General features: G+C 35.1%; 1 pseudogene; it reads left to right on the forward strand.

Moving 5' to 3' along the window:
- Positions 1-4,771: 4,771 nt before the first annotated feature.
- Positions 4,772-5,705, forward strand: LOC133825203 (protein PHOSPHATE-INDUCED 1-like; annotated as a pseudogene).
- Positions 5,706-13,732: the final 8,027 nt, after the last annotated feature.

Raw genomic sequence — 13,732 nt, forward strand, 5'->3', positions numbered from 1 at the left:
TTATCTTGACGTCACGGGCAATCATAACATTCAATCCCTGCACAAACCAATCTCTTCATGCTATGTGAGTCGGCACCAAATACAGCCCAAACTTTGCTAACTGATCAAACTTCAAAGCATACCCAATAACTGTCATCCGGTTCTGAGTCAGGTTCGTAAACTTATACACCTTCGCCGATCGAACTGTGACACTGAATACTTCTCATTGAAAATATTTTTGAACTCTTCCCAGGTCATGATTGCTATATTCCTCCTCTAAGACACCACATCCCACCAAATGCGGGCATCTTCTCTTAACATGTAGCTAGCGCAAGCTACTCTCTCGTTTCCTTCGACCCTCATGAAATCCAGGATGGAAGAGATCATGTTCATCCACTGCTCTACCCGCAGTGAGTCTGGGCCACCCTCGAAGGTGGGAGGAAGTTGTTTCATGAACCTCTTATACAAAGGTTCCCATTGATTCTCCACTACAGACTAGGCTGGCACTGGTGCCACGACTTGTGGAACCTATAACCCACTGCCTTGAGGAGGGGCCTACTGTCTCAACTGTCGAAGCTCTTCTTCAGTTCGGAGAAGTCTAGCTTCCATCTCAGAAAATAACTGTTGCCAATTCGGTGGGGTAGGTTAAGAGTCCTGACCTGGTTGTCATCCTCGACCCTATTTCTACGGAGTATAATTGATCGCCGAGGCATTACTGTGATATGCTTGCAATCAATGACGCTGCACATCAGGCATGATAACAACATCCAAAACCACCTCCCAATTCCATCAACCAATCACAACCAGCAATTCCACGAATACCAACTAGCATACAACATTCAAGGGGCCATGCCCTGACATCATGCATATATCACCACATTCATCATGCTCAATTTATATATATATATATATATTCAGGCAAACAGGGCACTTAAGCAAAGCAATTAAGCATATAATTCATTAATTACCAACCAACCTTGAGTCGAGCTTGTCACTGGCAGCGAGCGTACATGTTCAAAGTTTCTCCAAGAACCATAAACCTTAGCTCGCTCTCATACCAAGTTGTAACACCCTTCTTCCTTAGAGTCGTTACTGACTAAGTTAAAAAAACGTTTCTTTAGCTCACTAATCAAGGTTTTAGGCTAAAAGTGTAGTTAAACTATAATAAAAGTCATTTAAAGGCATTTAATATAAAAATGCGGTCATTCATTGAAAATGTAAAGTGTTATACATTTGGGATCCCAAAATACTGTTTTAAAAAAAACTTTAAATCTCAAAATACATTTAAGGTCGACTTAGGCGAAAAAACAACTATTACAATACATTTTCCAAAAATAACCCTGGCCGAGGTAGCCAGGGAGGCCGAACATGTACCCGTCACTCCACGCTCTCTATACTCATGGTTGGTCAACCTTTCCCTTGCCCTTACCTGCACCATAGAGCATTCATGAGCTGAAGCCCAGCAAGAAAACTCAACATAAAGCATATAATACATACATAAAAATGCACAGTATATAACAAAACAGCCACCAAGCTAAGCACATAGCGGCCAACACCGTCCCAGGAGCTATATCAAGCCATGGGTTTGCATTATTTACCGAGAGGGTGACTACAGCACCCTAGGAGGGTTTCACCCCCAATGGCCTGCACTCCGCGTGTTCAACGCCGATCACGGTCCCTTGTCGTTCCTGACTCTTTGCCATTCTTAGCCCCTTAATTGTTCCTGGCCTTCGCCGTTCCCGACCTTTTCCGTTTCCTCACACACATGTGTCACATAGCATAACTTTGATAGATATATAAACACATACTAAATATAAACAATAGGGCTACGCCCCTCAATTCAAACAATAGGGCCATGCCCGACAATACAAATAATAGGGCCACGCCCTGCTTCACGGGTACAACAGTTTTCTTACCTTTAATCCGAGTGCTAGCAGTTAGGCAAGCAATCATGACTTCCGAGAACGATCCTCTCCTGACTCCCAGTGGTAACCTAGTCACACACCACAAGTAACATTCTCGTTACTACCCGATTTTATAATTGAACACCGGAACCAACCCTGTGCTCTCGGGACCTCCCATTTCCCCACACAGGGTGGTGAAATCATCCCCGAGCCCCCTGGGCCTAAGCCCTAAAATCACAAATTTAAGGGCCCTAAAAATGGCCTAGCACCACGACACTTAGCAGGGGCTCCCTGCCCTGAATCTTCCCAGTGCCGCGGTAGAGAAGAACAGGGTCGCGACGCTCCTACGCGAACCCAAAAAACTAGGTTTTTCCACCATTTTCCCCCGAGCCAAAACTCACCCAAGTCATGCCCCAAGTGTACCCACGTACCAAAGGGTCCCAAACCTCCAAATAACATCACATACACAACATCTTTGCATCAAAACCCAATCTTAATTCACACCTAGACTCAATTTCAATCAATGGTTTAAAATTCTACTAAAACTTAAACCAAACCAGAAAATTTCCAAAACTTAATGGAATCCTTACCTTTGGATCAGAATTCGACCCTAAGTTGCCTCCAATGCCACTCCAAGCTTCAATCCTCAAATTCCCAAGCTTAATTTCCTCATAAATTCATCCCAAAACTCAAATTCAGAAATCAATTTCACATTCCTCAAAAACAACATAAAAGACCTAAACCACATAAATGAAATCGTTACCTCCTCTTTAATTTCGAATTTCCTAAGGCTTGGTAGCTATTAATCCTCCTCCACAGCTTGATTCTACTCCCAATTCCTCAAAATCCCGTTGCCTAGTCTTGAGCTCTCCTTTCCTTCTTGAAAACTTGAACCAAATGACCAAAAATCTATAGAAAAGCCTAGAACGTGAAGGCTAACTTCAGTTGTGGTTTATGTAGTTTAGAGCCTAAATGACCATTCTACCCCTCCTTCTAACTCACTTCTTTACTAGAACTCAAGGACAACCTAGTCCTTTCACTCTTTGCGAAAATACCACCTTTTACTTATTATTTCAGTAACAACACTAATTCTCAAGTTACTAGTAGTTACTAATATCACAACTTAAACACCAAATTCGTGACTCTCTGCTAGCACTGCTGGACAGGATCTCCTCATGCCGGAAACACCGTACAAAGCGTAAAATCACACCCTCAACGGGTTCAAATTACAAATATGCCCCTAATAGCCAAATGGGGCCCACATGCATATTTAATTCACCTAAACATGCACTTCTAATCACATAATCATTAAATTCACATATTAATATAATTAAATCAATTATTGCCCTCCCGGCACACTAATCAAGGCCCTAAGCCTTATTAGCAAATTTTGGACGCTACAATATACGGGACCCTAATGATGACGATGACGACGACGATGATGATCACCTTAAATTGTTTAGTAGAAATTAGATGTCGTACCCAATTTAAGGAAATACCTTTCATTTTCACCCATTATTTTAGATTTTGACCTTAATACCCAATATTTCATTAACATACCTATTAAACCCCTCTCATTTCATGATCTTGAAACACACACACTCAACCTTTTTTCACTCCTCAAAGCCCTCCTTAGATCCATCGACTTTGGCAATCCTCCACTACTCTGGCGACTATGGCAACTCCGACTATCCTTTAACACTCCATCTTCGCCACCATCAACTGCACTCACGACACAGTTACCCAAACTCAATCCATAGCCCTAACTAGCATCTTCTTTCCCCACGATACAGTGAAGCTTACACCATTTTGCACCAACTCCATACCATTTTGAAACACAGAAAGCTTATCTTGTAGTCAGGTATGTAAAAGAGTTTTAAATTATGTATTGCAGTGCATTTGCTTGATTGATGAAATTCCTCAAGTAAACGTCATGTGTTTGATGATAAATTTTCCTTGTTCGCTAGTGTTTTCATTGCTTGTTTTGTATCATTTTTTGTTCTTGTTCAATTAGGAGTGTTGTTTAGGATGTTTGTGTTGCTTAAGATTTTATCATACAAATAACAGAGACAAAGGGCAGTTGAGCAAACACCAAAGCTTCAATTTCATTATCCCTTTTTTTATTTTCTTTCCATTCACTTCAGACTTCTTTACTTTCACATTGATTTTCAGTTATTGTCTATGATAGTGTCTCTCGAAGCTAGTTGCACTATTCCAAATCTAAGTCTTAAAAAGTAAGGAAATATTGGCTAATTTTCATCTCAATCCATTTCTTTTGTCATCTCGTTTGAGTTTATATGTCTTCATATCAGTATTTATGGTCTTGAATGGTTCATTAATGGATTATGAGCTGATTAAGAATCTACGCTCTCTTTATATTTTGAATTATTTATATGCAGTCAATATGTTTGATGAATTTCCCAAACTAAGCTTCACGTGTTTGATAATTAATTTTGTTTTTGTGTGGTGTTTTGCTAGTTTATGTTTATTTATACAAATCTATATATACACGTAATATTTTCATGAGATTTAATTTTTAAATTAAATTTAGTTATATATATATAATTTCCTACCAACCTTAGAATATTTATAAATAATTTTCTCCATTATTATATGTCTTAATTTCTAGTGCTTCTTTTTTATATATTATTAGCTAGCTCACAGATATGCATGAATATAGATTTGGCATATTATAATTTTATATAGGCTATTTAGGTTTTTTACCCCCTGAACTATTACATATGCATTATCGTGCCCCCTGAATTTTTCAGGCAGTTAAAAAATCCCCTCGATCTATTCACAGTCATGTAAATTAGGACTTCCGTCCAATTCCGTTCATTTTTTGTAACGGGAGGATGATGTGGCCTTTTTTTTTTACATAATTTGGGATGACACGTGGGATTCTTTCCGGTGAGTCTGACAAAACCCAGGAGCCACTTCCTTTCCAGTACCACAATGGCCCTCTTCTCTTTGGAAAAATCTCCATTAACCTGATATGGTACGGAAACTTCAAGCCATCCCAATGAGCCATTGTCTCCGACTTCATTACCTCCCTTACTTCTCCATCTTCTTCCAAACACAACACAGACCAACCATCAGTCAACACGTGGTGGAAGACCATCGAAACCTACCAGCGCCTTGCCAACTCCAACTCCAAGAAACCTTCGTCCCTCTCCGTCTCATTAGGAGCCGAGTTCATCGACGAGACCTACTCTCTCGGAAAAATGTTGACCAGTAAACACATCGTGCGCCTACCTCCAAGGGCGGTCAAAAGGACGCCATCAATGTTGTTTTGACTGCCGCTGACATTGCCGACAACAAATTGAGAGGAAATATAAAGAGCTCCAAGTTCGCTTACATCTAGGTCGAAAACTCGGAGACCCAGTGCCCAGGTCAATGCGCATGGCTATTCCACCAGCCCATTTACGGACCACAAGCACAGCCATTGATTGCTCCAAACAATGACGTGGGTCTTGACGGAGTGATCATCAACCTGGCTAGCCTTTTGGATGGAACCGCAACTAACCCGTTCAGAAATGGGTACTTCCAAGGGCCGAAGGAGGCTCCACTAGAGGCGGGTTGGCTTGTCCCGGTACTTTTGGGAAGGGGGCCTACCCTGGATACACCAGTGATCTCTTGGTTGACCGCACGACTGGTGCTAGCTACAATGCTCACAGCGGCAATGGAAGGAAGTACTTGCTTCCGGCTCTGTTTGACCCTTCCACCTCCACTTGTTCTACCTTGGTTTGATCAGCTTGAGATACGAATTAAGAGCATTTGGAGGTGTTATATGATATGATATGATGTGCCTAATACTTGTTATTAATTAGTATATATAAAAATATATATATAAATTTATATGTAGAGAGGGATTGTTAATTAATTATTTAATTCTTTTTGTACACTTTAGAGTCCCACGTGTCATCCCAAATTATGTAAAAAAAAGGCCACATCATCCTCCCATTATAAAAAATGAACGGAATGGGACAGAAGTCCTAATTTACATGACTGTGAATAGATCGGGGGGATTTTTTAACTGCCTGAAAAATTCAGGGGGCACAATAATGCATATGTAATAGTTCGGGGGGGTAAAAAACCTAAATCGCCTTTTATATATATATATTTATCAATTGATTAATAATTTTACTTAATGATGGAATTACAAAATTAGATGCTCACATATACTAGACATGTCCTAGGGTTCCCAACCATTTGTTTTATTCTAATTTACCAATCTGGTAGAACTGTGCAACATTAAAGAATCAAATATATATTTGTCTTAGGCTCGTGTGAATGTTATTGAAGTGTTAAAGAAAAGAATGCATTATCAATTTATATCTCCAGGTTGGTGTGTTCTTTGCAAAAGAAACAATTTATTTCTACATTGAAATGTCTCTTTTCTGCTATTTGGCAGCCATGGTTATTTTCTAAGCTCTGTGTCATTGGAAGTTCTAACTTTTTATTTAATTGTTATAGAAAAACAAAGTGGTTTTACGTGGTTGATGAGCTCTTGAAAGAAGAAGTTTCGGAACTACTACGAACATGCGCCAAGGAAGGACGACAAGTAGCGAAGGTTTCAATGGTGTTGTTGGCTCAAGATCTCAGCCAATGTCGTTCTCATTATGAGCATTGGTTTCATAGTCTTTCTTGCAATTCTTCATATTATAGGCAAACTCTACTTTGTTTGCATAAGAGCCTAGAAGAAGAGTGTTCTACTAGAAACAGAGATTCAAGGGTTCATGCTCTGCATTTCATTTGAGTTACAGATGGACAAGTAACGAATTTCATCCTCGTTATAATTTTTCTTTTGTAATTTATTCATTTAGGATGTGAAAGGTTGAAACAATAGTTGGATTTTGTTTTTAATTAATGAAATGTCTATTTTTATCTGAATATGGCTTAGTTTTTAAGCAAATTTTGTTTGCCTCTCTTTTACTTCACAATCTAAATTGTAAACCTCGCATCCTTATTTATGGACTACAACTCTAAAAGTGTAACCTATGAGTTACAGAATGTAAGCCACTGTGCTTGAAGTCTAAACCACGATCCTTTAAAATATGAAACATAAGACTTAAAATGTAAACCACAAAGCTTAAAATGTAAACCACTAGGTTTAAAATGTGAAAAACAATACTTAAATCTAAACCACAAGGCTGAGAATGTAAATCACTAGGCTTAAAGTCTAAACAACGACCCTCTAAAATGTAAACAACTAGACTTAAAATCTAAACAACGTCTCTTTAAAATGTAAAACACAATGCTTAAATTCTAAACCACGACTCTTTAAAATGTAAACCACGTCTCTTTAAAACATAAACCATTAAGTTTAAAATGTTAACCACGACCCTTTCAAATGTAAATCTCAAGGCTTAAAATGTAAACCACAGATCTTTAAAATGTAAACCACAAACTTGAAATGGAAAGCGCTAGGCTTGAAGTTTAAACCACGACCCTTTAAAATGTAAAACACAAGGACTAAATTCTAAATCACGACTCTTTAAAATGTAAACAACAAAGCTTAAGAAGTAAATCACTAGGCTTAAAATCTAAATCCCATCTCTTTAAACTATAAATTTATGTTTTAAAGAGACGTGATTTAGATTTTTAGCTTATTGGTTTAAATTTTAAGCCTTCAGGTTTAAATTTTAAAGAGTTTTGGTTTAGATTTTAAATATTATATTTTATAGTTTAAGGATACGTGATTTAGATTTTAAGCATAGTGATTTAAATTTTAAGCCTTGCGGTTTAAATTTTACAGAGTTGTAGTTTAGATTTTAAGCGTTATGTTTTATAGTTTAAAGAGACGTGGTTTAGATTTTAAGTCTAGTGGTTTAAATTTTAAAGTGTTTTGGTTTAGATTTTTAAACGTTATGCTTTATAGTATAAAGAGACGTCATTTAGATTTTTAGCCTAGTGATTTAAATTTTAAGCCTTGTGGATTACATTTTAAAGGTTATGCTTTATAGACTACAAAGACGTCGTTTAAATTTTAAACGTTATGCTTTATAGTTTAAACAGACATGGTTTAGATTTTTAGCCTACTAGTTTAAATTTTAAGCCTTGTTGTTTAAATTTCAAAGAGTTGTGGTTTAGATTTTAAACGTTATGCTTTATAGTTTAAAGAGACATGGTTTAAAATTTAAAGCATTTTGATTTAGATTTTAAACGTTATGCTTCATAATTTACCTTTGCTTAAGTTTTTTTCCAGCTAAATCCTTCGGGTATCAAGCTTCTAATCTTCCCTAGAATTGTTATGACTCTAACCTTGCTTGAATCTGAGCCCTACACCTTGAGCTTCCTTCGAAAATGCTAACGATGTCAAATGAGAGAACGGGAGTAAGAGAACGAGAGTGTTGAACGTACTTCTGTTTATGATAGGTTACTTAGGGCTCAAGTAACCTTAAGTAAAAACCCAAGGCTTGGGGTACCAAAAACATCCCCGGGGGTAAAATGGTCCTCATCTCACTAACTCCATTACCCAATATCCCGGTAATGTACTAAATACAAAAAATATCCCTTAACTCACCCCGACTTTTCATGCATGCAAAAACACTACTGAACTTGTAGAAAACCTCCATTGCTAAACTCTCTAAAGCTTAATACAATTGACTCGTGGACTAAGGCTCCTTAACGCCTCAACCACCTAAAAAATTTTGATCATGTTTATTTCCTTCCTTTCTTACTAGCTCTTATTTCTAAATATATTTATAGTTTCCGAAAAACTCAGTAAACAATACATATAACATTTTACTCACAATTAGTATAGATAATATTTTAGAACTTTTTTTCAATTTTATCACCTGTTTCTTTTATATCAAATTGGAAGAATTCTGTTAAAAAAGAAAATCTGAAACTAAAAAACTTCATTTTGCTTAAGATAATGCTAGTGTAGTGTAGTGTAGTGTAGTGTTGTAAAAATTAGACGATGTACCCATTGTTAGAGAACATCTTTAATTTTTAACTAGATTTTAAAATTATTTCATTTATGCCCAATTTTTTAATCACTCTTCCGATTATACCCTTTCTCCCACTCACACACAATGAAACAGACAGTCATGCACAACCCTCACTCATCTACTTCTTCCCCACGATGCAAAGGATCTTTGAGCTTCTCCACGTTCCGGCGATACTTCGGCAACTTCGGCAATATCTCACCAGTCCAGTTTCGCCACCAACAATTGCTTCTCTCACCACTGAACTTTTGGCACCATCAATTTCAGTCACGACATAGCCCTCACTCCGGCAACTCAAGCCATATCATCTTCTTCTCGCACTACACAACCAAACTCACGCGTTTTGTTGCTAACTATAGGCTATTTTGAGGCCGAGAAAGGTTTTTCTTGTAGTCAGGTATGTAAAATATTTTTCAATAATGTATTGTAGTCCATTTGTTTGATGAAAGTCTTCAACACATCATTTGTTTGATGACTAATTTCCCCTGTTCTTTAGTATTTTCATTGCTTATTTCATATGTTTTTTTGTTCTTGTTGTATTTTATCATGCAGCCCTTTATACTTATAAGCAGTGGCTTTAGTAGTCAAACCATACTTATAAGAATTACATATGTATTTAGTTTTGATGTTCCAGCTTCACCATGTATTTAACACTTAACCAATGTATATTCATTAATCCTATGCATGCTTGTTTTTCTTATTAATTGTTCTTCGAATTTTTGTATTTATTTGTTTACATGTGAAGATGTCTCTTTTTCTTTTATTCTGCACTTAAGAATTTAGATTTTAGATCTCTTGATTTTTTTAATTAAGGTGTAATTTTTTTTATTAATGCTTCAACATGTAGACAAATTTTTTATGTGTGTAGTTTGCCTTTTAGACTAAGCAATATTACCTAAATCAGACAATCACCTCATCTATGAAAAATTTTATTTGTAAATATATCATAGAAAGAGATAAGTGCATGCAACACGATATTTTAAAGTTATATATCCTTACACATACATAGCACAAATGGAAGTATGAAATCATTTCCTTGGATATTATAAAATAACATATATTAGAATTAGATTATTATAAAACCATATTATAACAATTCAGTTGTCCTGTCTTAATTTCTTGTTTTGTAGCACTTGAAAAAACACAATGGCTTACCAAATGACAGGATACCTTGTGCAATAAGTATTTAATAAAAGTAAAAGAAAGACTACCAACCTCTCTATAGCGTGTGAGATAAACTTTTTGTGGTCTTTATTATAATGATTTCATTCTCTCCTATTCCTACTACCATTCTTTTCGATCATCACTATCTCATTGCCATTAATTCTCTCTGAATCCTTGCCTATGCAACTCAACTTGCTATTGATGACTGCTGAAATTGTGGTTGGAGCTCTTGTGTCTGCCTCCTTGAATATTTTCTTGAGAAGATTTCTTCCCCGTACGTGGTGGAGTTCTTAAAGGGGAAGAAATGCTCTGGTTTTGCTAGTCCTCTCCATGTCTTGAAGATGAAATTCTTGGCTTTGTCTGTAGTCCTTGTTGATGCAGATCAAAAGAAAAAAAAATTCCTAGAGTGAAGGAGTGGCTGGATGAGCTCAAAGATGCGGTGGATGACGCGAAGGATCTGTTCGAGGAAATTGAATATGATGCTCTCAAACTCAAAGTGGAGAACGAAAAGTCTAGAGCCATGACTAGTAAGGTGCGTAACAAACTCTCCAAATTTATCAACTTAACTGATTAATAAAATAAAGAATGTGATGGATAAGATTCTTTGGGGGTTCTACCAATTTGAAAAAACAAATTAGTTTCTCCATTTGGTTAGTGATGTTAAGAAAGAGGAACCAAAGGAAAGGTCACCTTCAACTTCCCTGTTTGATGAACTTGAATTTTATGGTAGAGAGGCTGACAAGGATGCTTTAATGAAGTTGTTGATGTCGAATGATGTAGATAGTAATTAAAAGATTTATGACGTTATTCCCATATTGGGAATGGGTGGGGTTGGAAAGACCACACTTGCTCAAACCCTTTTCAATGATGAACAAGTTAAGGATAAGTTTGAAGTTATGGCTTGGGTGTATGTTTTTGACAAGTTTGATGCTATGGCTGTGACAAAAATCTTCCTTCAATACATAGCTCGGGGGATGGTTGCAATAACACGGATTTGGATTCGCTCCAGGTTAATTTGTCAAAGAATTTAATCGGAAAGAAGTTTTTTATTGTTGTAGACGATGCATGGGAAGATGAATATGTTTGTTGGAAAAGCTTGATGAAGCCTTTCAATGATGGGGAGAAAGGGAGCAAAATAATACTAACAACAAGAAGTGCAAATGTTGTAGATGGCATTGGAACTATTGATACACACCATCTTAGAGAATTATCAGAAGATGAGTGTTGGAAACTTTTTGCAAATTATGCGTCCTATGGAAATACTTCAAAGTTTAGTGAGAACCCAAAATTGGAAAGCATCAGCAAAAATCTTGTTAGGAAATGTAATGGTGTGCCTTTAGCTGCTAAAGTTATAGGAGGCCTCCTACGCTCGTCGTTGAATGTTGACATATAGGAACAAATATCAAGGGGTAATATTTGGGAGTTGAATAAGACTTTTCCAACTGAGTTAGAAGTGAGCTACTACTATCTCCTTCCACACTTAAAACAGTGTTTTGCTTATTGCTCAATATTTCCAAAAGGCTATGAATTTCAAAGAGAGGAGTTGGTCTTAATATGGATGGCTGAAAATCTTGTCAAGCATTCCGAGGGAAATAGAAGAATGGAAGAAGTAGGCAATGAGCATTTTGATGATTTAGTGTCATTGTCATTTTTTCAAATGAAGATCAAATTTCAAATGAATAAATTTTCTATGCATGATCTTATCAATGATTTGGCTAGAGCTGTTTCTGGAAAATACAATTATTTGTTAGAGCATAGTGAATTCATTGACAAGTTTGACAATAAGACACGTCATCAGCATATATTGATGTGATTGTCTACTTTTTCTTTTTGATTCATAGTTTTGGTCTAAAAATATCCGTTATCAAAATGAATCTTGAACTGGGAGAATGATTTACTATTGTATCAAGTAACTACTTTTGTTGATGTTAAGTCACTGATTTCTATATATATGGTTCATATTATTTTTATTATTATTACTTTGTCTTAAACAAGAATTGATGTGGTCGTTTATGACCAAGTAGGCATGAAATGGAAAAGGAGAATGAGAGAACAGTTATGTCAAAGACTTCCTGTTTATTTGTTGCCAAACATTCCATAAAAAAAAAAAAAAATTCTGCACAAACATTGATTTAAAATATTATGTGCATGACACATTTAACCTTCAGCCTCTTAGCATCAGTCATTGTCAAAACTTTAAACTACTAAGTTCAAAATTTAAACTACTAGGCTTCAATGGCTTAAACGTTAAACCACTAGGCTTAAAATTTAAATCACTAAGCTTAAAATCTAAACCATTAGACTTAAAATATAAACCACTAAGTTTAAAATTTAAATCACTAGGCTTAAAATTTAAAATGCTAAGCTTAAAATTTAAACTATTAGTCTTAAAATTTAAACCACGAGGCTTAAAATTTAAACCAAGTCTCTTTAAACAATATTACATAATGTCTAAAATCTAAACCAAAATCTTTAAAAATTTAAAATACAAGGCTTAAATGGCTTAAAATTTGAACCACAAGGCTTAATTGACATCAAATTTAAACTATAAGGTTTAAAATTTAATCTACTAGCCTTAAATTTTAAACCACTAGGCTTATAATATAAACCAATTCTCTTTAAACTATAATTTTAAGTTATATAGCATAATGTCTAAAATCTAAACCAAAATCTTTAAAAATTTAAACCAGAAGGCTTAAATGACTTACGATTTAAATCACTAGACTTAAATTACATAAATTTTAAACCACTACGCTTAAAATTTAAACCACTAGTCCTAAAATTTAAACCACAAGGCTTAAAATTTAAATCAGAAGAATTAAATTTTAAAATTTTAACAACTAGGCTTAAAATTTAAACTACTAGGCTTAAATGGCTTAAAATTTAAACCACTAAATTTAAAATTAAAAAACTAGGCTTAAATGACTTAAAATTTAAATCATTAGGCTTAAAATTTATTCCACTAAGCTTAAAATTTAAACTACTAGTCTTAAAATTTAAACCGATAGGCTTAAATGGCTTAAAATTCAAACCACTAAGTTTAAAATTTAAACTACTAGGCTTAAATGTTTTAAAATTTAAACCACTAGACTTAAAATATTTTTTTAAGTGGTGGTTTATGTTATAAAGCTATTTATTTTATAAAAATCATATTATATTGTGTGACCATTGTTAAGTTATCACGAGAAGGTTAATTTCTACTTTAATCTCTGTTATGTTTGTGTATGGAGTTTTATTTATTTATTTTAACGTAGAAGAGTTTAGAGTTATGGGAAAAAGAGAACCATGTATATATTAGACCCCTTGGATTTTGGCCTTAGTAACCAACGGTCCTATTTATGTTATAAGTATGCAATGTGTACCTCTTGCTGAAGCAAATAGATACAAGAAGTTTTGGTTATTTTGAAATTGTGTGCAATAGGAAATACTAAAATGAAATTAGAGCTTTGAACTTGCAAATATATAAACTAGCTACTTACATGTATCAGATAAAAAAGGTATAGTAATGTTGTTGCCTTATAAAAAAGTGATAAAATTTTGTGAAAATACCATTTAGTTTTGTGGTTTACATTATGAGTTTTGTGGTTTACATTTTAAATGATAGTGATTTATATTTTATATTGTCGTGGTTTAGATTTTAAGCATAATGGTTTAACTTTTAAGCCTTGTGGTTTAAATTTTAAAGAGTTGTGGTTTAGATTTTAAAGGATCATGATTTATATTTTATATGGT

This window comes from Humulus lupulus, chromosome 3 (genome assembly GCF_963169125.1).
Source record: "Humulus lupulus chromosome 3, drHumLupu1.1, whole genome shotgun sequence".
Classification (NCBI taxonomy): Eukaryota; Viridiplantae; Streptophyta; class Magnoliopsida; order Rosales; family Cannabaceae; genus Humulus; species Humulus lupulus.